This window comes from Ammospiza caudacuta, chromosome 31 (assembly GCF_027887145.1).
Source record: "Ammospiza caudacuta isolate bAmmCau1 chromosome 31, bAmmCau1.pri, whole genome shotgun sequence".
Taxonomy (NCBI): Eukaryota; Metazoa; Chordata; class Aves; order Passeriformes; family Passerellidae; genus Ammospiza; species Ammospiza caudacuta.
Window position 1 is genome coordinate 1,026,166 of NC_080623.1, and position 24,707 is coordinate 1,050,872.

The 24,707-nt window shown below is 49.6% G+C and overlaps 1 long non-coding RNA gene and 1 pseudogene across 1 annotated transcript; both read left to right on the plus strand.

The window, feature by feature from the left end:
* LOC131569699 (zinc finger protein 665-like) overlaps positions 1-24,707 on the plus strand; it is a 129,942-nt pseudogene that overhangs the window by 100,919 nt on the left and 4,316 nt on the right.
* On the plus strand, positions 227-2,192 carry LOC131569885 (uncharacterized). Its single transcript, XR_009275815.1, has 6 exons — positions 227-311; positions 650-685; positions 976-1,002; positions 1,357-1,392; positions 1,796-1,828; positions 2,044-2,192. It is a non-coding gene; the product is annotated as an uncharacterized LOC131569885 (long non-coding RNA).

Genomic DNA, 24,707 nt, shown 5'->3' on the forward strand with positions numbered 1-24,707 from the left:
AGGGGCAGCTGCCCCGTGCAGGAAGCTGGAGGGATGCCGGGTGAGGTGGGTGGATCCGTGCCACAGGTGGGGTGGGATGGGCTCTGTGCCAGGGCTGGGTTTGTGGCAAGGGCGGGGGGCTGTGCCAAGCCGGGCTTTGGCCTGGGGGCTGGCAGGGAGGGTGCAGGGAGGAGTTGCGGCAGGGATAAAGGTGCTCCTCACCTGCTGCAGCCTCAGGCAGCGCTGCCCAGAGCCAGAGGAAGATGAAGGTGGCTGTTCTCAGCGTGGCCCTGCTCTTCTCCATCCTGCTGTGCCTGCCAGCTCAGAGCCAGGTGAGGCTGCAGGGCCCCAGGCTGGGCTCAGGGCTGGGGTCTCCCCAGAAATCCCATCCCATCCCATCCATCCCATGGATCCCATCCCATCCTTTTGGGACTCCCCATCCCATCCCATTTATCCCACCCCATCCCATCCTATTGATCCCATTGAACCCATCCCATTCTTTTGGGGCTCCCCAAAAATCCCATCCCATTCTTTTGGGGCTCCCCAAAAATCCCATTCTTTTGGGGCTCCCCAAAAATCCCATCCATTTCATGGATCCCATCCCATCTCATCCTTTTGGGGCTCCTCATCCCATCCCATCCCCTGACCAACCTTTGCTGTCCCTGCCCAGGCCGACATGGAGGGCAGCGGAGTGATCTGTGCTGGGGTGAGACTGGGGGCACTGGGGGCACTGGGATGGACTGGGATGGACTGGGGGGCACTGGGAGATACTGGGATGGACTAGGGGAACTGGAATGGACTGGGGTCACTGGGATGGACTGGGATAGACTGGGAGATACTGGGAAGGACTGGGGGGGCACTGGGGGCACTGGGGGGCAATGGGGAGCAATGGGGGGCACTGGGGAACACTGGGGGCAATGGGGGACAATGGGGGGCAATGGGGGGCAATGGGGGACACCCCAGTGACCTTGGGGACATCTCCTGCTCTCCCCACAGCAAATTGGTGGCATTGGTGATGGCCAGGTGGGTACCAGTATAGCCCAGTATAGCCCAGGACATCCCAGTACAGCCCCCAAATCCCCAATCCCCCCAAATATCCAAATTCCCAATCCCCCAATCCCAAATCCCCAAACTCCCAATCCCAAATCCCCAAACTCCCAAATTACCAAATCCACAATCTCCAAATCCCAAATCACCAAAACCCAAATCCCTAATCCCCCAAATCCCTAAACTCCCAAATCCCCAAACCCCCAAACCTTAAATCCCCAAATCCCAATCCCCCAATCCCCAAAATCCCCCAATCCCCAAATCCCCAATTCCCAAATCCCAAATCCCTAAACCCCCAAATCCCAAACCCCCTTTGCTCTGCCCCTGCAGTCCGGGATCGTGGGAGGCATTGGGGGCTGCATCAAGGTGAGACTGGGGGAACTGGGATGGACTGGGATGGACTGGGGGAACTGGAATGGACTTGGATGGACTGAGATGGGCTGGGGAGGAACTGGGATGGACTGGAGGATATGGAGGGAACTGCAGAATACTGGGATTAACTGGGCAGAACTGGGGGGAACTGGGAGATACTGGGATGGACTGGGGGGAACTGGGGATACTGGGAGGGAACTGGGATGGACTGGGGGGAATTGGGGGGAACTGGGATGGACTGGGATGGAATGGGGGGCACTGGTGGAACTCTGGGGCACTGGGGGGCACTGGGGGATATTGGGGGCCAGTTGTGCCCCCTGCCCGGCTGGGCTGGTGACCCCGCGGTGACCCCGGTGACCCCGTGGTGACCCCGGTGCCCTCTGCCCCCTCTCTGCAGAAACCCAAAGGCTTCGGAGTGCAGAGGGCTGAGGTGGGTACCCGGAGCTGTGCTGGGGATGGCACTGGGGGCATGCCAGTACCCCCCAGTGCCCCCCAGTCCCCCCCAGTTTGCCCCAGTTTGGGATGGTCCTGGGGGGCTCTGGGGGGGGTTTCGATGTCTCTGGGGGGCTCTGGAGACGCACTGGGGTCACCCTGGCGTCACCCTGGGGTCACCCTGGGGTCACACTCAGCTCCTGTCCCTGTAAGGCCGTCAGGATTTGATCATTCCTGGAGAGCTGCCCTGGGAGCCTGGGAATGGCCCTGGAAAAACTGATAATCGATAATTGATAATCAATGATTGATAATCAATAATCAATAATCAATAGTCAATAATCAATAAACCCTTCAGCAAAGCAACTCTGTGTGTTCATGGGTGCTTTTCTCATATGAATGGGTGTGTGCTCATGCCCCTGTCCTTCTGTCTGTCCCCTGTCTGTGTGTGTCCCTCTGTCTGTCCCTGTGTCTGTCCACTGTCTGTCTGTCTGTCCCTGTGTCTGTCCCCTGTCCGTCTATCTGTCCCTGTGTCTGTACCATGTCCATGTGTCTGTCCCCTGTCCCTCTGTCTGTCCCTGTGTCTGTCCCTGTGTCTCTTCCCTGTCCCTATGTCTATCCATCTGTCTGTCCCTGTGTCTGTCCCATGTCCCTGTGTCTGTCCCCTGTCCGTCTAACTGTCCCTGTGTCTGTCCCCCCTCACCCAGCCCTGGGGGTCTCTGGTTTCTCCCCCACACTGAGCAGAGCCACTCTGGGGCTCCCAGGGCTCCCTCTAGCTTCCTGGGCAGGGCAGGCTGGGACACTGCTCACAGCGCCTCCATCATCTTCATCATCGTCATCATCATCATCACATATCCCAGCACCCACACTATGGTCACATTAATCACCAACATCCTCCTCATCCAACACCACTGACACCGTCACCATGACACTGCTCACACCATCATCATCATCATCATCATCAGCTTCATCTTCATCACCCACACCTGTAAATGAGGGATGTGGAACTCCAGGCTGCTCTCCAAAATGCAGTTTATTGTACACAAAATGCAGTTAAAATGCAGTTTATTATATACAAAATGCAGTTTATTGTACACAAATTGCATTTCATTGTCTCCAAAATGCAGTTTATTGTATACAAAATGCAGTTTATTGTACAGTAAGTGCAGTTTATTCCATCCAAGGTGTCACAGCAGTCCAGGGCCGTGGCTGACAGAGCTGTGCCCACAGCTGTCAGCTCCAGCTGCAGGCAGGCCTGGAGACCCTTTGGTTTTGCATATATTATATACTTTTTTTATATATTTTTAATTTATTTTTTACTTTATTTTATTTAAATAGATTTTTTATTTATTTTAAAATTTTATTTTATATATTTATTTATTATTTTAATTTTTCACTATTATTTTAATATATTTTTATTTTATATTTTTAGTTATAAACTTCAGAAAAGAGATTTATGATATATTTTCTTATACATTTATTATATTATATACTCTTCTTTGATGAGCATCTTAATACAGCAGAACCAATCTATACCTTAACTGTTATCCATAGCCTATCATAACCACTACAATTACCATATTCAATCACTAAAATTTAGTTCTCCAATCACTAAAAGTTAGTACATTACAATTTAAGCTAGAAGTTGTTTTTCAGTTTTCTTGCAGTGGAAAATTCTGAGACCTTTTTTCTACTTGTAGCTTTGCTGCCTTGTTTGCCTGCACTATCTTCCTGCTTGGTAAAAACATCTTCTTGTTTGAGGTGGGTTTATCCTTTGCTCTAAGTCATAAAAACTTCTTCTAACTAACACACCCTTTCCTTCTTGGTTATCCAGTAAGACTGGCTCACCAATACTTTTCTTCTATATCAAAACTTGCTTTCATTTCTATTCCTTCATCAGATTCTACATTTAAAAATCCTTCTGCCATACGTGCATATCTGTGAAATTTCCTTGTCAGACTTTCATCCTGCCCAACATTTATCCACAATGGGACCACTGCCCTCCCCAAGAGTGTGTCCCCTACAGCAGAACCAGCATTGACCCTGCCAGTGTGATCAGTACCCACAGCATTGACCCTATCAGTGTGATCAATACCCACAGCAGGACCCTCTCATTGTGATCAATACCACCAGCATTGACCCTGTCAGTGTGATCAATACACATAGCAGAACCCTGTCACTGTGATCAATACCCACAGCAGGACCCTCTCAGTGTGATCAATACGCACAGCATTGACCCTATCAGTGTCATCAATACTGTCTTGATTTGCAAAGACGGGAGTCTGCTAAGGAAGGCAGGAGCCACCCCTGAAATGGAGAATGTAAACCCTCCCCACCCCTCTGAATTGCTATAAATTTTAAATTAAGGGGGTCTCAGGCAAAAATATGGGAGCAGGAAATAACTGTTCTTTAATAGGGAAAGGAAAAAAATAAAAGGATAAAATTAACAGTGCGGTACACTAGAACAACACTGACAGAGTCAGAACCCAACCTGACACCCTGTGGGTTGGGGTGTTGGTGGCAATCCAATTGGAAATGTGGCTGCAGCCCTCCTGAAGTGTCAGGTATGGTTCTGTTGGAGCAAGGGGGTTGTGTAGAGAAGGATGTATTCTTCCTCCGAAGACCCAGTGGGAAAAGAGACAGCTGCTGTTCCTCTGGGAAATCCCATGGAGAAAGCCGTGCTGGTGTCTCAAAAACCTCTGGATTATATCTGGGTAGCAATGCTTGACTCCTCCCTCTGGGCTCATTTCTCACAATGGGATGTTATAGTTCTTATCAGTCATGCCATGCGTAGACGTTCAATAGTCTGTTATCAGCAGATGTCCCCTCCCAGCGAGGTGTGATTGTGGTTACTCAAAGAGAGAGATAAGGCAAACTGCCCACTGGACAAAAGATAATCTGCCATACAGATGGTAATAGAAAACGTCTTGCATTGCAATCTTCAACAGACCCACCTGGTCACAACTGACCCATGGTTGCATGAGGTTTCCCGGTGTCACCATGGTCACTGTCAGAGGCTGGGTGAGATCAATGTCCTGAGACACCATGGGATGAACTGTCAGTCAGTCACACAGTGGGGACAGTGCTAACCCAGCCCCGATTGCCCGAGCAATCAGAAATCCCACCTGGGGGGAGGCTCACAAAGGCCTGGGGGCTTAAAAACACCAAGCACAAGGTCAGCCCCTGGTATGCACTCTGCGTTCTCCTGGGGTTTGTGTCTCACCCACACTGGAACCCTAGGAACTGATAGTCATATGCGTGTCTTGCTATAGAGCTTCTGTCTTTCTGTCTCTCTCTTTTCTCCTTCTAATGCTCTTTATATAGAACATTTTTGGGTACCTCAACAGCTTAAAGGTTTCTAGGTGAAATGAGCTAAGGTAATGAAGTTGCTGCTATGATAAATGTTTTCTGTGTAATTGGATGTTGCATTGAAACCTCTTCCAAAGTTTCTTGATTTTGTGTACTTTGGCAGTAAAATTTTGTGTCATTTTGGCCTCTTGTGAATATTGGGCTGATGTTTCACCTTTGCACCAAACATGAGTAAAGGAGCCTTTGCTTACCTCCAGCATTTCAGTGTTCTGGGTTGTTACACCCCACAGGCTCACAGTGGCCTCTTGTTTCCACACTGGCCCCTTGGTTCCATGGGCCCCAACAGTGCCACAACGATCCCCTTGGTTCCACAACTTCCCACAGTGTTGTAGAGAATACATTGTTCAAAGAGTTAATATAAAGTTCCAATGACAGTTCTAGATTGTTTGTTTAATGTCTTATAGTTATGTAAAGTTCCAATGTTAGTTATTAATTGCTTGTTAAAGGTTTTATAATTATGTAAATCTCCTTACCGTTGGGTATTACCCCCGCTGCTCCCACTCTCATCTAAAATGGCGAAGGATCCTAGATCATGAAGAAGATGATTATGTCACCTAATAAGCAAATATGAAACTCCCATAGGACTTAGCAGAAAAGGATTACATAACAAAAATCCCTAAAACAATGACCAACCATGCAATAAAGAATCGCAATAACACCTCTAAACAGAGAGAACATAAGATAGTATCAAAGACCCTGGTCAGAACTTTTCACCTTCGTCAGCCTAACCAGAGCGGGCCAAGAGCAGTATAAAGACTATGAACCTGATGCCAAGAGGCACCTACTCAGAGACTCTTGTGAGGAAAAAGACCCAGCTCTGCTGCACGATGGAGCTGACCTCCTCCTCCTCCTCCTCCACACCATCTCGGGAGGAGCGTGGTGTGCGCACAACCCATGGGTCCCCTACCTAGACTGTTTCCAGTAAAGCTGAAATCACTAAAGAGCTGATCACGTGCCATTTATACCAGTCTTGGGGACTGCTCTGGGATAGGCCACACCCGAAGAGGACTGAGGGCCTCCGGGATATCTGGCCCTATCTGGAGTGGTCGGCAGCACCCTATGACCAAACAGTGTGGAGGAACATCGATAAGTGAAGCCGGTGGCAGGAGTAGGAGGCAAGCAAAAGAAGTGTGTGTGCGACGGGGCCCGGCAGCTCGGAGCCCCAAAGCAGCTGTGGCCCTCCCAGCACCGCGGTTCTGGACTCCTGCGAGGGGATCGACCACAAACGGAGGGAAGCAAGAGAAGCCTGAGTGAGTGAGAGGCCTCCCAGGGGGATAAGGTGGGCCCCCCTCCGGGCATGCGGAGGAACAGAAATGTGAGTGGCACACAAGGGGTTGGCCTTCCCCCTTAAGGCTTGGTAGGCACCCTCAGGGCGTGTTGAGGGTGGCAGACGAATTGGTGAGTTGGCACGCAAACCCCGAACGGAGCTCCGGGTGCGTGGAGGATCGGGGCAGTGTGAGTCGCACACAATCCCTGGAGTGGGTGCACACGGGTCCCTACAGAAATTTGGGGTGCCCTGAGTACAGCAGCAGCACTGAGTAGAGCCAAGAGGGCCCCAGTGCCCAGGGTGGGACGGTAGTGCTGGGGGATCAGTGTGCTGCGGGTCAGGTAGAAACCGTAAACCCACTGGAGGCCCCTGGGGGGACTGGGGTCACAGGGCAGGGCAGGGCTGGGCTTACAGGGCATGGCTGGACCTGCCCCTTCCTCCCCCACACACAAAATGTTTATTGCCAACAATCTCCTCCAGTCTGTCATAACAGGCAATGTTGGAGGTGAAATCCCAATTGTGGCCATGGGCACCTGGCTGAGAAGGACAGTTCTTTTCCATAGGAAGGAAAGCACAAAACCCCAAGATTTGGAAGGCAGGTGAGAGCCTCAGTAGGCCAAGGCCAGCCAGACTTGTCAGTAATAGCAGATTTTGGATATAGGGAATTTTGGAGGTGGAAACCCAATCTCAGCCATGGGCACCTTGACAAGCAGGACAGTTCTTTCCTAAGGGAATGAGAACATGCAGCCTACCCCAATGTTTTGGGGACAGATGAGAGGTGACCATTGTGAAAGTACTGCCAGCCAGACTTGTCCTGGTGATATTGCTATGGGAAGAATGCCTGGATATAAGGAAATTTGGAGGTGAAATTCCAAATTCTGGCCATGGGTGCCTGGAGCAGAAGGACAGTCCTTTTCCATTGGGAAGGAAAGCGCAGAGCCCCAGTGTTTTGGCAGCAGATGAGAAATGACCCTCAACATGCAAAGGTCACTTGGACCAGTCAGCCAGTCCATGGGAGGCCAAATCAGCCAGACCTGTTCTATGTTCCCTTGGTTTTATGAGGCTTCATAGTGTCACAATGGTACCTTGGATCCATGGGGCCCCACAGTGTCATAATGGGGACTTGATTCCATGTTCTCCAGCAGTGTCACAATGGCCCCTTGATTACAAGACCTGCAGTGTCACACTGGCCCCTAGGTTCCATGGGGTCCCACAATGTCACAGTGGCCCCTAGGTGTCATAAGGCCCCACAGTGTCACAATGGTCCCAAGGATTCCATGAGCCCTTGCAGTGTCACAATGGTCTCCATGGTTCCCCAGGCCCCACAATGTCACAGGACTCCTCTGTTCCATGAGGTATGCAATGTCACAATGGACCTTTGGACCCTTGGGTTTTACTGTGTCACAGTGGTGTCCTCTGGCTCAACAGTGTCACAATGGACCATTGATGACAGGAGACCAATCTGTGACACCCTGGAGCTTTGGTTCCATGCAGCCCTGCACTGTCACAGTGGTCTCCTTTGGTTGCCCAGTGTCACAATGGACCTTTGGTTCCATGAAGCCCTGAAGTGTCACAAAGACCTCTTGATTCCATGAGGCCCCACAGTATCACAATGGTCCTCCCAGGGTCACAATGGTCTCACTTGTTCCATGAGGCCTCGCAGTGTCACAAAGCTTTGCTTATTCCATGGGACTCATAGTGTCACAATGCTCTCCAGGTTTCCATGAGTGCCCTGAGTGTCACAATGGTCTTTGTGATTCCATGGTGCCCCTCAGTGTCACAATGGCCCCTTGGTTCCATGACACCCCAAAGTGTCTCCATGGTTCCATGAGGCCCAGCAATGTCACACTGGTCTCCATGATTCCATGAGGCCTCACAGTGTCACAATGATCCCTTGGTGTCACAGGACCCCACAGTGTCACAATGGTCCCTTGGTTCCATGGGCCCTGTGCTGCTGCATTCTCCCCTCCCCTTCTCAGGCCGCCCTGCCAGCTGAGAAATGCTCCTTGGGCCTCGGCCTTGGCCAACAGCCCCTGGGCTCAGCTCCTCTGCAGCTCATCACAAACACTGTCTGCTCTAGGCACTGCTGCTGCCCAACCAGCTCCTGGTTCCTTTAGCAGCAGCCCTGGGAACTGTTTTTGTTCCCTCAGTGGCACAAGATCCCTCTTCTCAACCTGCCAAAGAAAGCTGTTGCTGCCAAGTGTGGCCAGGATGAGCCATTGCTGGGACTGAAGCCCCTCTCTTGGGGCCCTACAAACAGCGCTCCAAATGGAGCCCTTGGAGCTCTCCCGGGCCAGCGACTCCCTCTGAGTGGGGCCTCTCCCAGCCAGGAGCTCTCCTGTTTGCTGCACTTGGGGATCCCGAACAACCACAGAGCCTGGGCCAATCCCCCCACTCCTCCAGGCTCAACCCTTTGCCCTTTGCTGGGGAGATGCCAAAGGATCCACAGTGAGCATTTCCTGCCCTCAGGGGAATTGCTGACAGGTGCCTTGCACTGACTCTTTGTGTCTGTGTGCACACAGGAGTGCCTGTGCTGGGGAAATGTGGCAGAAATGCTGCTCTCTGAGGGGTTGGAGTGCCTTGGATAGGTGAGTCAGCCAGGCCTGTAGGGAAGGTTAAATCACAAGGTCTAAGTGAAGCTAATTTCTGCCAAGAGTTGTTCTTTTGCTAAGCTCTTATGTTTAATATAAATTATAAGCTAAGTTCAATATTGTTAAGTGTTATTCCTCTGTTAAACTGCAAAGTCATAGGTTTGAGTTATGTTAAATGCTGCTTCTGCTCTGCTCTTTTGCAAAATTGTGAAATTGAAAGTATCAGTTAAGGTTAAGGTATAAGTTAAGTCCTGTGAATTTTGACCTCTGTTAAGCTTTTGGGTTGTATTCCTTTTATCCTTGCCTCCAATGTCCTTGTGTCACACACACACACACAGAGGGACACTTCTCAGTTAATTTCTGCTTTGATTGCCTGGATTCTGTTTGGTTTTGTTTCTGCTTTGTTTCCCTTGTGTGCCTGAAGTGACCAGTCAGGAGCACAATGACTCTTGCCAAGGTACTTTGTGCTGCTGTCCCTTAATATCCAATCTGGTTTTTGCTGATCCATTTCTGGGGATGTTTCCAGCGCTCTCAAGGCCTCGTTGGTAGCAGGGTGAAGGAGCCCTGGCCCAGGCTGTGGCCCTGGGGGACACGGGGACGCTGCCGGGGGGTCCCTGTACCCCTGTCCCAACCCCAGGGCCCCAGGCCCCCGTCCCCATGTCAGGCTCTGGGGTCAATCTCGTGGAACATCCTCTGGGGGAGGCTGTGGTGCCAGGGGCGGGGGGACCCGGGGGGACAGGGTACCCCGCTGTGCATGAGCAGGGTTGGACTGCTCTGGGGGGAACTGTGAGGGGGGCCGGGACAGAGTGACCTCCTCAGTGACCTCACACAGCCACTGTGATGTCACACTGCCCACGTGATGTCACACAGTTCCCTCTATGATGGTTTAGCTGCTCAGTGACCTCACACAATGAACTCTGTGATGTCATAGCCCAACCTGCTGGGCTGTGCACAGGAGCTGCTCCTGGCCAGAGCTGTCTCTCTGCAGCACTGCCCTTGCCAGGAGCTGCCTTCGGGCCAGGAGCCCAGCCCAGCTCAGCAGCAAAAACACAGCACAAGGACTTTAATGAGCCTCTGGGGCTTTGGTGCTCTTTGCATCAGACCCAGTCCCTCAGAGTGTGCTCAAAAAATTCCTCAAGAACTCAATATAAGATGGAAACACTCAAGTTTCTTGTACTTTCAGTAGATCCCTGTGAGGCACAAGACTGAAAAAGTGTGCCCAGGTTCAAGGTAGAGTAGAACACTGGAAGCAGTGATGACAGGCGGGGACAAGCAAGGGAAAGGTGTCTCTGGTGCTGAGCAAACGTGCGCCTCTGTCCCGGCAGGCTGTCAGCATCCCCCGGCTGCCCCACATGTCTGGCCCCTTCCTTTGCTGACAGCTCTGCCTCCTGCCTGCCTCTGCCTGCCCACACAAAGCCTTGGGCTGCTCCAGGCTCCTTCTGGGGGACATGCTGCACCACAGATTTGCCCTGGCAAGGAAATTCCTTTTTCCACATGTCCATTCTGCACCTCCCCAGCTGCCCTTGCTGACATTGTTTCCTTCTCATGCTTATATCCTCTATGAAGAAAAGCTCCAGCCTCTCTGAAACCACCCATCCATCCCTCCCAGACTATTCCTGATTTTTCCTCAGTCTCCACACCACTGAGCCCACAGTCCACAGTCTCTACCTGCTGGTTATGGGATGAGGCCTCCAAACTCCATCTTGGGTGATTTTTGGAAAAAAAATAAGGTCTGTGAAAATGGAAAAATAGTGGTCAAAGTTATTTTCTCCTAAATCTTGCCATGACAGAAAGAGGTCAATATCTTTAAACTGAATAAGGGTAGATTTACATTTGTTAGAACGAGGAAATATTTTACAATTATGAAAGTGGCAGGAAACTGCAGTTGTTTTTCCAGAGAATTGGATGCCCAATCCCACGAATTATCCATGAGCAGGAGCTTTGTGCAACCTGACCCAGTGAAACCCTCTCATCCCTAGGGACAGAATTCCTGCATTGTGGGTTCTCTGATGTGCTGGGTGCCCTCACAACGCTTGTTGCAAGAATGTCTGCTGAGGGCAGCCAGGCTGCTGCAGAGGCAGTGACCTCACAGCCATCACTATGGCAGCCCTGTTCCCTGGGCCTGGCTCTCCCCTTTCCTCTGCCCCTGCCTTCGTTCTGCTGCCATGAAGAGTTTTGTCATTAATATCTTGTCCCCAAGGTGCTGGGGCCAATGGCCTCCCAGTCAGGCTCCTGGGGTAGAAGTGGCTTTTCAGAGCCCAGCCAGAAGTGAGCCCTGAGGCAGCAGCTCTGCAGTGGCGGCCACCAGGCCGGGCTGCCAAGGGAGGCTTCTGGCCATGGCCTGCAAGCAGCTGCTGCTGCCAAGGTGCCTTTGCTGCCTCAGACTCTCCCTGGCACAGCTCCCAGCATGGCACTCTGCTCTTGTGCCCGAGGCCTTCCCTGTGCTGGGGCTGGCCTGGGGCTTCTCCTGCAGCGGGACCTGCCCTGCTCATGGCACAGGAAAGGCAGTTCCTGCTGGAGCAGGAGGCTCTGCCTGCAATGGGCTCCAACAACCCCAGCAAGGCCCTGTTGAGTTCAAAATTGCTGCCTAGAGCACTATATTCTAATAATTTTTATAGCTCCTGAACTCTGGAGAAAAGAACTGTGCTGGTGATTTTTCCATCTGATCATGATCAGAATAAGCCAGAGACATATTTATATAAATTAATCTGGTATACTATCATTAATCCTGCAGGACAAATTGTGTTAAAGTTGAATTCCACCTGTTCAATCTTTTACACCTTTGAAAATTCTGCGGCTGGGATTGGATCCAGCCACTCCCAGTCTCCTCTCTTTGAAGGAATTTTGGAAGTCTAGGGGCCCTGCAGGGGTTTGAGGAACCATGGTGGCTACTGGGTGTCATTTCTTCACCTCATGACTCAGCAGGAGTTTCTCCAATAAAGAAATAAAGCTTTTGCCTGAAGCTCCCGCTGTGCCCATGACAGGAACCCCTGTGAGTGTCTGGGACATCCTGGCTCTTTGACAGCCTGGGGACTCCTGGGATGTCACCGTGGAGCCCCTGTGAGTGCCTGTGACAGATTGGTGCCTTTGTAGCCCAAAGTCCCCTGGGATGTCACCATGTAAAGGCTGTGACTGCCTCTGACCACAGGGCTCTTTACCATCCCAGAAACCCCTGGGAGGGTCTCCATGGAGCCCCTGTCTCTGCCTGTGACATTCCAGCTCTCGAACAGCCTGGAGACTCTTGGAAAGTCCCCATGGAACGGCTCTGAGGGCCTGTGACAAATCTGATCCTTGGCAGGCAACCATCACCAGGGCCCTGTTGCTATGGTCAGTTTCCATGGCAACCATCCCCACCACCCTGTTGCTATGGTCAGCTTCCATGGTAAAAATCCCCACCACCCTGTTGCTATGGTCAGTCCCGTGGCAGCTCCATGGAGACCCCATGCCAGGGGTGGTTCCCATGGACACCAGCTCAGGCCTGCAGCCAGAGCCCGTTGCCATGGCAACCATTTGCAGCCCCATCCCCAGGCTCACGGGATCCCAGAACCACAGAATTGGCTGAGCTGGGAGAGACCCCAACAGCATCCTCCAGTTCAACTGCTGGCCCTACACAGGACACCCCAACAATGCCAGCCTGGGCCTGGCAGCGCTGTCCAAACGCTGCCGGAGCTCAGAGAGCCCTGGAGCTGGGACCCTTCCCTGGGGAGCCTGGGCAGGGCCCCAGCAGCCTCTGGGCAAAAACCTTTTCCTGACATCCAACCTGAGCCTGCCCCGACTCAGCTGCAGCCATTCCCTCCACTCCTGTCCCTGGGCACCAGAAGGAAGAGGTTCCCACAGCCCCAGCCAGGGACCCGCTCCCAAGGCAGTTGCCATGGCCACCAGGGCTGGGACGAGCTGGGATGCTTGGTTTCCAGGGGCCAGGGTTCAGGAATGGGATTCCCCAATTTCCTACTCCTGCTAAAACCACGCTGCCCTCGCTGCCCTCCCACCTCCCATGGAAAGCACAAAAGGCCAAGATCCTGGGCTGGGATAAGAAGAATTTATTGGGAACAGGAACAAGATAAAGAATAAACAGAACAGAAACAATATTGGTAACAGAAGGGATAAATGAAACTGTTTACAGGGAAAACTAAAACACAGCTCACTGGGTCTGCCTGGCCACAATTTCCCCTGTCTGGAAAGGACACCTTTCTCCTCAGGGACAGAGAGAGAGAGTGTCCCTTTTCTGCACCTGGAAATGTTCTGAGGTGGGAGTGAATGTAATGACAGAGCCATGGCCAGACCCTCATGTTTTTCAATGCCACATCATGTCACTGGCAGGGGCAGGAAAAGGGACGGGTGTCTTCCCAGCATGGATCATGGGGAACATGGATCATTAGGGTTCTTCCCAATGTGGGTTCTCCCATGGGGGATGAAGCTAGAGTTGTGCATGAAGCTCTTCCTGCACTTGGGGCATTGGCTGGCCGTCCTTTACTGGTGCCTCCGTTGGTGTCTTGTCAAGTGAGAGCTGGTGGTGAAGCTGTTCCCACACTGGGGACACTCGTAGGGCCTCTCCCCAGTGTGGATGCACCGGTGGGTGATGAGGGTGGAGTTGTGCTTGAAGCCTCTCCCGCAGTCGGGGCAGCGGAAGGGCCTCTCATCCGTGTGAATCCGCTCGTGCAGGAGGAGATTGGAGCTGCTCTGAAATGTCTTCCCACACTGGGTGCACTCGTAGGGCCTCTCGTCAGTGTGAATGTGCCAGTGGGTGACAAGGTGAGAGTTTTGCTTGAAGCCCTTCCCACAGTCAGGGCGGAGGAAGGGCCTCTCCTCAGTGTGAATCCGCTGGTGCTGGAGGAGATGGGAGCTGGTCCGAAACCTCTTCCCACACTGGGGACACACGTAGGGCCTCTCCCCAGTGTGAATGCGCAGGTGGATGATCAGGGCAGAGCTGCAGCTGAAGCCTTTCCCACATTCCCCACACTCATAGGGCCATTCCCCAGTGTAGATCCTCTGGTGGCTGATCAGGGTGCTGCTCTGCCTGAAGCTCTTCTCACACTCCAAGCATTTGTGGGGCTTCTCCCCATCATGAAACTGCTCATGGACCACCAGCTTCAAGCTCTGGGTGAAGCTCTGTCCACCCTCCTGGCACAGGGTGGGTCTTTCCTCCTCAGAGCACCCTGGGCTGGGTTTGAAGCCCCTCCTCCTGTGGAATCTCCATGGATTTTCCTCCCCACTGTAATTCTGCACTGTGGAGTCACTCAAAACTGCCTCTTCCACAAGGTTCTTCCAAGGAGATTTGTCCTCTGTGGTCTCCATCCTCAGCTTCTTGTCTGGGGGAGGAAGGACAAGGAAAGGATGGGATTTGCCTCCGTGCCAGAGGGAAGGAGATCTCCCCAGTGCATCCCCGGCAGGACGGGGTTGGCAGCAGCGTTGTCCTGCAGCCAGGGGCCGTGCTGGGCTGGGAGATGGAGTGGGAGAGAGGGGGAAAGGGGTACTGACTTCCTCCTCACCTGCGTTGGTATCCCAGGGCTCCTTCCTCTTCCTCGTAGCCTCCTCCTCCATCCAATCAAGATTTGGGAATGGGAAATCCTGTTCTAGGAAGAAAACAAAGGGTGCGCACATTGTCTTTTGTTCTGGTTTGAAGGCAAACCTGGGGGAGAGTCTAAGTCAGAATTACAATTTAATAAGAAAGTGAAGACCAAGGCAATTATACAGAAACACTGCCTTAAACGGACAGTGTCAGGATATGACCTGACACCCTGTTGGTCAGCGTGGTGGCAGCAGTCCCATTAAATGGTGGCTGCAGTTCTGTTGGAGTGATCAACGTGATTCTGTCAGAGCAGTGATCCTGGAGAAGGGTCTGGTCTTCCTCTGGAAGTCCAGTGGTGGTTATGGAGCTCTTGTCCTCTGGGAATCCAGTAGGCAAGGTGCTCCTGGTGTGGCAAGTCTCAGCTTATATCCATGTAGGAATGCTTGGTTCCTCCCCCTGGGCGGAGCATCCCACAATGGGATGATGGAATTTTATCAGTCCTGCAGTGACACTCAATGGCCCATTAGCAGAAGATATCTCCCCTGGAGGGCGTTATCAGGGCTGAGTCATGGAAGAGATAAAGAACACTGCCCCGCCTGTTTATAGCAGTTGATGAAGATGGGGATTGAAAACATGCATTTGGTTACATCTTACATGGCAACCTGAAACAGTGGGGTAATCCCTGCTCAGGGGGGGTTGAACACCACCCCCTTTACCCAAACTGGCTCAGGTGTAAAACCCCCACCCTGGGAAGGCCACACACACAGGGGACAATGTCACACTTGCCCTGCTCCAGGGGAGGTCTCTGTCCCTGTCCCTGTCTGTTGCTCTCCCCCCTTTTCTCTTTCTTTCCCCCTTTCTCTCTACCTCACATTTACTCTTCAATAAAATATTCTTTGGATTTGGCCTCATTAGCACCTTAATTGGGCAGAGGAATTGTTGAAGTGAGGGGAGAACGACCATCCTATAATGCATCGAACTCAAGTTTATTGATCGATCAGTCAGCTTAAATAATAGTGTTAATGAACTTCATGCATATTCCAAAATCCAGGTTTATGATAGGCTAACAGAGAAAACTCTAACCACTCCTTTTGTTTTACAATACCATTGATTGTTTACACAAAATTAAACCAGTGTTCCCACTGTGATATGTACGGTTCCCAAAACTTCCATATATGTTCTCAGGGTGCCATCTTTTCCCAGAGAGGATGTTTCCCTTGTTATGGGAAGACTGCCTGAGAACCTTATTGTTTATACAATGATGCCTGAGAGAGTCTAATTGTTTATAGAAGTCAGGCTGGGAACTGTTTTGGAACTGCTTCACAGCTACCTGTTACTTTTCTCTCAATTGCATGGCTTCATGGCCTTTTTCTTCAAGCCATGCCTGAACTAAACTTTCCACATTTCCCCCGCTTTTTTCTTTGAGAGAAATGAGGTTAGTTTGCCAGGTTTTCTCTATCATCCTACTAACCATCTTTTGGATACAGCTACAGAAACAAGATAATATAAGTAAAAGCAAAAAGAGTACCCCTGATATCCCTATAGCATATGTTACAAGGTTTCTTAGCCATAGTCCCAATCTTAAACTTTTAAGCCACTCATCAATACCTAATCCTTCTTCTTCCTTAAGCTTATTAAGCCCTAGCCGTAGCTCTTTTATCTTAGCATGAATAGATACAGAATGATCAGACAAGTTCATGCAACACATCCCTTCAAACTCTTCACACCCATGGCCTTGTGCTAATAATAAGAAATCTATGGCAGCTCTATTTTGCAGAACAGTGTGATTAACACTTTGTACATCTGAAGTTAACATATCTAATATCTGTGAAGTTTTATTCAATTCACCCTTAGCCCAACACCCTATTTGTTTTGCTAAAGTCAATGCTTTGCTTGCAGCACCCCATGGTAGGAAAGCTGAAACCATCACTTGTTTACATTTACTCCAGAACCATGGATCTCCTATTTGACTACAGTCTAAATTATGTAAGCTACGCTTTTGCCTGTTTATCTTATGACTTAATTGCATTAACACAGATATATTAGGGTGGAATAGTGATAACTTGCCTAAATAACAAGGTCCACCCTGAGGTTGGGCACGTATACCATTCCAGGCTCTATCTCCGCAAATTAGAAATATCCCTGTAGGTAGTTTCTTAGGTGTCATGATGCTAGAGCCTTTACAATGGTTGTAGAGTTGTTTAGACACTATGTCTGGACTTAGAGATGAATCCAGAGTAGCCCATGTTTGTTTATGCTGACTCATCTTTTGAGGATTAGAATAATCAAAGCTGAACCATCCACCGTTGGAAGTGCTGGTCATGCTAGCATTTGCACTTCCAAAAAGCTCCAACTCCTCAGGTGGAGAATGCAAAGGAGTATTAAGTGATTGAATTAGCAGGCATTGACGGTAGCCGTCACTCTGGCTGGCAGTATACCCTTTCTGTGCAGGCAATTTAATATTTACCATACTGCGCATACATAAGGCACGGTTATTAATAAAACTGCAGAATTCTTGAGGAGACCATACTGGAAGCCCTACCAAACATGTTCGAAAAGGGTTAGTAACTCCTCCAAATGCTGAGACAAAGCGATGTCTGATTAATCTGCCTAGCAAGTGTTATCCATACATTATCTCTAGGTTGACTAAAATATGTTACCTTTAATTCTTCAGCTACCACTACACTAAGTAATATAATAAAAGGAAACCTCATTTTTCTGGTTTTACTCTGACCTTCTTTTTCTTATCAGTTTTAACCTTACTGTTCCCGAGACCTGAAGACCACACCTTTGTAACCTTCTAATGCAGTTGTCTAATGCCTGATTGGGATCTCCTTTTATAGGCCCTACAACGGAATGTTGTGTTAAAGGCACCAGTTTTCTACACCTTACTGAGGCTATATATGATGCACTTTGAACTTTAACCCTTTTCAAAATACACTGTACCTCCCACCGATAATAAGCCAAGATTTTCTGCTCATGTGATTCATAAAGATCTAAAGCTGAGGCAGTGTTTAGTCCTGTTTCATTCCGTAGTGCCCACTCCCAATTATGTTCCAAGGTATGTCTATGATTACAGGTATTACACCATAAATGAAAAAGTGACAACTGATCCACCCAAAAGGTCCTGTCACAACCCCCACAACACAGTGCCACCCAAGCAGCACAATTTGGGCTGTGACATTCAAGACAGTTCTCCTTTGCCGGTCCTTTTATATGGAAAGATGATAATGATTCAATAATGTCAATCAGTTCCCTGGTCGTCCGGCAATGGCGTGTTATGACCCTGTTGATCACCTTTGAGTGTCCCTTCAGTTGAAGCAGTAGTGGTCTCAGGATCAGGAGCAGCTTCTTCTCCAGACGGTCCTTGTCCTCTTCCGTGAGTTGATCCACCAGTCGCTGCATCAAGAACAGGTTTAGTCCACTTGGCAGGTACCCACAATGCTCCTGTAGGGGTGGAAATACAAAGATATCCCCTTCCCCAGAACAGTACCTTAGCAGGATCCTTCCATAGCCCTGTCTTGGGATCTCGGTATTTTACCCACACCTCTTTTTCCTGTTCACCAGTTTCTTGTGGCTTATAGTGTAGCTCTGCTGGGGGCTGCCCTACATCACCAAACACACACAAATGATTGATCACAAATAAGCTTTTTAGTAATCTAGAGTGGGGGTCAGTTACCTCTTCCTGCTTGGCTAAATACTTCTTTAAGGTACCATGTGCCCTTTCAATGATGGCCTGCCCTGTTGGGGAATTAGGAATACCTGTAACATGTTCAATCCCCCAATGTCTTAAGAATTTCCCTATTCTATGACTGGTATAGGCAGAACCATTATCTGTTTTAATTCTCTTTGGTGTACCCATCACTGCAAAGCAACTGTACAGATGTCTTTCTACATCTATGGCTTTTTCTCCTGACTGAGCTGTTGCCCATATATATTTGCTCTAAGTATCAACGGACACATGTACATATTTTAGGTTGCCAAAACTAGGAACATGTGTAACATCCATTTGCCACAATTCATTTGTTTGCAGGCCTCGTGGATTTACTCCTAGGCCTAAACCACTTCCCCCATTATGATGACTACAAATTGGGCAAGCCCTCACAATAGCTTTTGCTTCTGAGAGTGTTATCTTAAATTCTCTGCTTAAGCCTTTTGCATTCTGGTGAAACATCGAGTGAGCTTCTCGAGCCAATTGGTGACTTGACAGAGGTGTACTTTGGGTAATGGTAACCAATCTATCTGCCCTATCATTCCCTTCTCCTAAACCAACCTTCCATTTATGACTTCTAATATGTATTACAGCATAAGCATGTTCCCTGGATCTTGTAGCTCTCTTTAGCTGCAATAGTAGTTCATATAGTCTTTGATTTTGCACCTCCTTTATGGAAGCATCTTCAATTCTTGCTACAACTCCTGCTGCATACAGAGAGTCTGTAACAACATTCAAAAGTTCCTTAAATTGTACCATTGCCCATACCACTGCTAACAGTTCCATGGTTTGTAGGCTGTCCACTGCTTCTGCTTGCAGAATATGATGCTTCCATACTCCCTTTTCTTGCCAGGTTATTGCAGCAGTTCTTGATTTCCTGCCAGTGTCTGTAAATGCAGTAATGGCACCTGAGATAGGAGAATTCTCTCGCTTTGGAGGAGTTATCCAGTCCCAGTCCCCTATCCATTGAATGAACGCTGGTCGAAGCTAGTGTGTTTCAATAGGGCAACATGCTCCCAGAAGGGCTTCCTGCATTTCCTCTGAATTAGTCAAATACCAGTCCAAGGTATCCTTCTTCATTGGTATCTTGATGGCAGCTGGTTCTAACCCAGCTACCTGCAGCATCCTTTCTCTGCCCTTCTTTATCAAGTTCGCTAACATTTCAATTTTTTGAAGAAGAGTCTTGCTTTGCTGTAGTGGGGGGGAGATCCATTCTAATATCCGTGTTTCCCCTGTTTCTTTTACATTGTGTAAGTGCTCCCAAAAGATATTGTGGGCCTTTCCAAATGGTAAGATCTACGGGTACATCTGGATCCCTTCGATGAACATGTCCATGCATAACACAGTCCATAATTTGTTGAATGGCCCACTGTTGCTTATCAGTAATGCACACCGGATGGGCTGGATCAGTTCCTTTTAACAGTGGACGCAGCTCATCAAGCAGTTCATTAGGTATTCCCACCATCGGTTTTAACCACTGTAAATCACCTAAGAATTTCTGAGCATCATTTAAGGTAGTGATTTTTGTTTTTAATTGCAGCTTTTGAGGTTTAACAATTTGTTCTGTTATAGACCATCCCAGATATTTCCAGGGAGCAGTTGTTTGAATTTTCTCAGGAGCTACTACTAAAGAATACTGTGCCAGTGTTGTTCTTATTTCCTGGACTTGTTGTTGTGTGAAAGGCATCGGCTGAGCAAACAATACATCATGCATGTAATGATATATTACTGTATTAGGCCATTGCTTCCTAAGAGGTTGCAAAGCTGCACTGACATAAAGTTGACACAAGGTGGGGCTGTTCCGCATGCCCTGCGGAAGAACCGTCAATTCAAACCTCTGATCGGGTGCTTCTTTGTTAATTGCAGGTAATGTGAAGGCAAATAGTCGCATATCCCGCGGGTGAAGGGCGATGTAAAAAAGCAGTGAAGTAAAAAAGCAGTCCTTAAGATCAATAATTAGAAAAGGCCAATCCATCGGGATCATGGCTGGGTTAGGTAATCCAGGTTGTAATGAGCCCATAGGTTCCATCTGATCATTAACAGCACACAAATCATGGAGCAGTCTGTATTTTCCTGACTTCTTTTTAATTACAAAAATTGGAGTATTCCAGGGGCTGGTAGACAAACGCAAATGTCCCTGTTGAAACTGTTCTGAAACGAGCTGATGTGCGTGTTGCAAACTTTCCCCTTTCAAAGGCCATTGCTTAACCCATACCGGGGTATCATCGACCCAGGTGATGGGAATTGGGAAAGTCCAAGCAATGGCTTTTACTCCAAAGGGTGTTCATTTATTAGAACAACCCCTAGCTGAGCCATAATGTCCCGGCCTATAAGGCATTGAACAGTAGGTGGTAACTGTACCACTGAAAAAGTCGCCGTCAGCTGCTTCCCGTCGATATGAACCTGAACTGGGGGTGAGTGACTCTCCAGGGTAAATCCTCCTACCCCGGATACTGCAGTGGCTGCCGGCTGCAAGGGCCAGTGATGAGGCCAGCAGTTAGGACTAATGATGCTGGAATCTGCTCCAGTATCCAGCAGACCTGAAAATGACCTTTTCTGTCCGTTGATTTCTATCTCATCTTTTTTCTTCGGTCTCTCGGCCAGATTTAAAGTTAACAAAGTAAGTCCTCCTGTAGAACCAAAAGTGCTGTCTCTCCTCTCTTGGGTTTTAATGGGTTGTATTCCTTTCGTCATTTGCTCAAGCGGTACCAGCTGAGCAATCCTTTGTCCTTTGTTTATTTGAAGAGGAGGAAAACGGGTATAAACCATGACCATAATTTCTCCCGTGTAATCCGCATCAATAACGCCAGGTAAAACAAACAGTCCTAACACAGATGCAGAAGATCTCCCAAATAGTAGCGCACCCACCGCTTTGTTTTGTATAATGATAGGTCCTTGAACCCCCGTAGGGATTTTTTGCAGGTGCGGAGTCATCAGCGTAATGTCTACTGCGGCTGCCAGGTCCATGCCGAGGCTCCCTGCGGTGGCGGGCTGGAGACTCCCGGCTGTGGCGGGTTGGAGACTGCCTGCTGCGGAAGGTTGGAGGCTCCCTGCTGTGGAGGGTTGAAGGCACGGGGTGGTGTTGTCTCTGCAGCGGCAACTTGTGTCTGGGCGCGGCTGCTACAGGAATATGCGCTCCTGGAGAAGTTTCCCGACCTCCGCTTACAGGCGCTTGTATGATGATTATCCATACAGCATTTCTGGCACCAGATTCCAACAGCCTGGCACTCCTGGCGCGTATGGCCAAAGCCTCTGCAGCGAAAACATTTCAGGTGGCCCCTTTTACTTGATGCTGCAAATGCGGCTGACACGTGAAGAGGTGCAAGCGCGGCTAAAACCTGACTCTGAGAAGACTTTGCCTGTTGCAAGCCTACTCCTAGCTGTTTAATTGCGTCTACTACTAAAGCCTGCTGCCCGGTTGGCACAAGAGCCATCCTCTCTAATGCCTCCTCTATAGTCCAATTTGCTCCTAAGGTATTAAGTATGTTTCTAGTGGCAGAATTACAATTTTGGATCGCACACTGTTTGAGGAGGGCCCCGTGCATATATTCCGCTACTCCCGCTCTCTCAATTGCAGCCGCAGCTCTATCAATAAAAGCGCCAAATGATTCTTCTCTGCCTTGCTTAATTCCCATATATACTGGTATCCCTCCTGGTTCCTTTACTCTTTCTATTGCGAGTCTGACTAACCTCATTGCCTCCCGGCACTTCTCCTGACCTATTAAAGCTTGTGCCTCAGTGCGAAGGAATGGTCCCAGACCCATAAGCTCATTAACAGTGATGCCATGGAGGGGGTCACCCTGCTGCATTTGAACTGCCACGCACTCATTTACGAGTGCCTGCCAATGGGCGTTAAACAGCAATTGCTGATGTTGGGTAAAGATTAATTTAACTATGCCACGACAATCATTAATAAGAAGAATACTGGTGTCAAAAATATAGTCGAGCATTTGCTTGGCTGGTTCGCTTTTAAAGCCAAACTGGCTAACAGTGGCTCGCAACTGAGATAACATCTTCCAGTCTAAAGCACTAATTGTAGCTTGAATGCCTCCTCCGGCCTGAGGGGTGAAAATAACCGGACAAGCCAGTTCGCTCACCAAGCTTATCAACTCCTGGTCTCCCTTTTCCACGGCATCTTTGGCAAGAGCTGCCCACGCATCCCGTCTTTCCCGTGCAATCATCGCCGCTCGATTGTTTTCCAACCCAGGGCTCTGATTGCTTTTCGGGAATGGAGCATACGTTTTTGGCTCTGGCTGCTGCGATGCAAGAGATACGGGAGACTCAGAAGTGCGATGCATAGCCTGCAGCAAAGCGGGCAATAAAGCACCCTGCGGAGCACCCTGCGGAGCTTGGCTCGTTACGGGGGGCTGGCTTGTTAAAGGAGGCGGCGTAAGCGGCACAGCGGGGAGAAAAGCCCTCTGGGGAGTTTGGCTCGGGGCGTGGCTTGTAGCCAGACTCGCAGCCTGGCTCACAGCCTGGCTTGCCGAGCTCGCAGCCTGGCTCACAGCCTGGCTTGCCGAGGGAGGTGACGAGGTTGGTAATAAAACCGTCCTCATTGCAGGGCCGAGAGGGGTCCCCGACTCTTTATCAAACTCCCTGTCTTGATCGTATTCTTTATTACGATCCTGAGGGGCAGTAGCCTGATGGGCAGCCCTCTTTTCCGCCTGAAACTGCAACAGCTCGGTGTTAATGACCCGCCATAATTTACCCATTTTCCTAGCAATTTTATCATCGTCTAACGTAGCCTGCCATAATAAATCACCAAATTTACGCCATTCAGACAACTCGCGAATCGTGTGGGGATTCACAAAGACTCCCCGTTCCAGACCATAAGCCAAAAGACCTTGCAATTCCTTCTGTAAGTCTATCCCTTATTTTGCCTTTTTTGCAAAAACGTAATAAAAAGTTCATATGCGGCTTGCCTTTCCATACCTCTTTTAAGTGCGCACTTTCCCTTAGCAGCTTTTTTCCAGGCATTGGCCGCACGTATCGGCTGGACCCATCTAATTTGGTCGCCAGGGCACGGCGCGTATCGGCGGCTTTTTTCCTCCGCTTTGGTTTCGCACTTATTTGCCGCTCCGGCTGCTTCGGAGCCCGAACCAGTCCTCACTTCTCGTGGTGTTCGCAATCCCCATGGTGTTCGCGATCATCGTGGTGTCCGCTATCACGTCTGGGTGTCACCATTTGTTGAAGTGAGGGGAGAACGACCATCCTATAATGCATCGAACTCAAGTTTATTGATCGATCAGCCAGTTTAAATAATAGTGTTAATGAACTTCATGCATATTCCAAAATCCAGGTTTATGATAGGCTAACAGAGAAAACTCTAACCACTCCTTTTGTTTTACAATACCGTTGATTGTTTACACAAAATAAAACCAGTGTTCCCACTGTGATATATACGGTTCCCAAAACTTCCATATCTGTTCCCAGGGTGCTATCTTTTCCCAGAGAGGGTGTTTCCCTTGTTATGGGAAGACTGCCTGAGAACCTTATTGTTTATACAATGATGCCTGAGAGAGTCTAATTGTTTATAGAAGTCAGGCTGGGAACTGTTTTGGAACTGCTTCACAGCTACCTGTTACTTTTCTCTCAATTGCATGGCTTCATGGCCTTTTTCTTCAAGCCATGCCTGAACTAAACTCTCCACAAGGAATCTCTATAACAATTTGAGTAACAAGACTGTGACATTATTTTGGAACAGTGAGTTCAGGGCGCTGTTCTCTGACTCCAAGTGCCTTTAACCACAGCATGGTTCCCTTCTCTGAGGAGGCTGTGGTTCTTTCTGGGAGAACTCTTGGAAACTTGGAAACAGTCCCTCCTTCCTCCTGGGGAACTTATGGGAGAACTGATGAGGAAAATGGCTGTTGTGGGTGGCCAGTGAAAAAGAAAATATTTTGTTGTCCTTCCTTGAAAATTTGTTAAAATCACTGGAGGAAAGGGAGCAAATTATACCAGTGAGACTGACAAGGTTCATTCACCCCACGGTGAGGAGCACAAGGGGCTGCTAAAAGTCCCAGAAGAAGCCCAGTTCAAGTAGTTAAATTCCCAATAACTCCAGCCAGGGGTCACAGGGAGGATTTTTTGGAGAGTGTTCAGAGCCAGCAGATCCCGGACTAGAGCTCCGGATATCTCTGGGCTCCCTAAGAGGAGCTTTTTCGGGGACAGAGGAGCCGCAATCGCCCCTTGGGAGGGTCCTGGGGTTCTCGTGGGGATGGCCCAGTCCCGACAGGGCGGGACATTGGTTTTGGGGATCCCCGTGAGAGCTGGGGCTGTGGAACGGGGGACCCGCGGGGCGGGGAGTGGGGAAGGGGAGATATCGGAGCTGGGGGACCCCCAGCAGCCCGGACATGAGGCGGGGATGAGACCCCCTGACTCTGACAGGGGCATGTCCTGGGGTGACTTCATGATGCTTTGTACCCCCATCGGTCT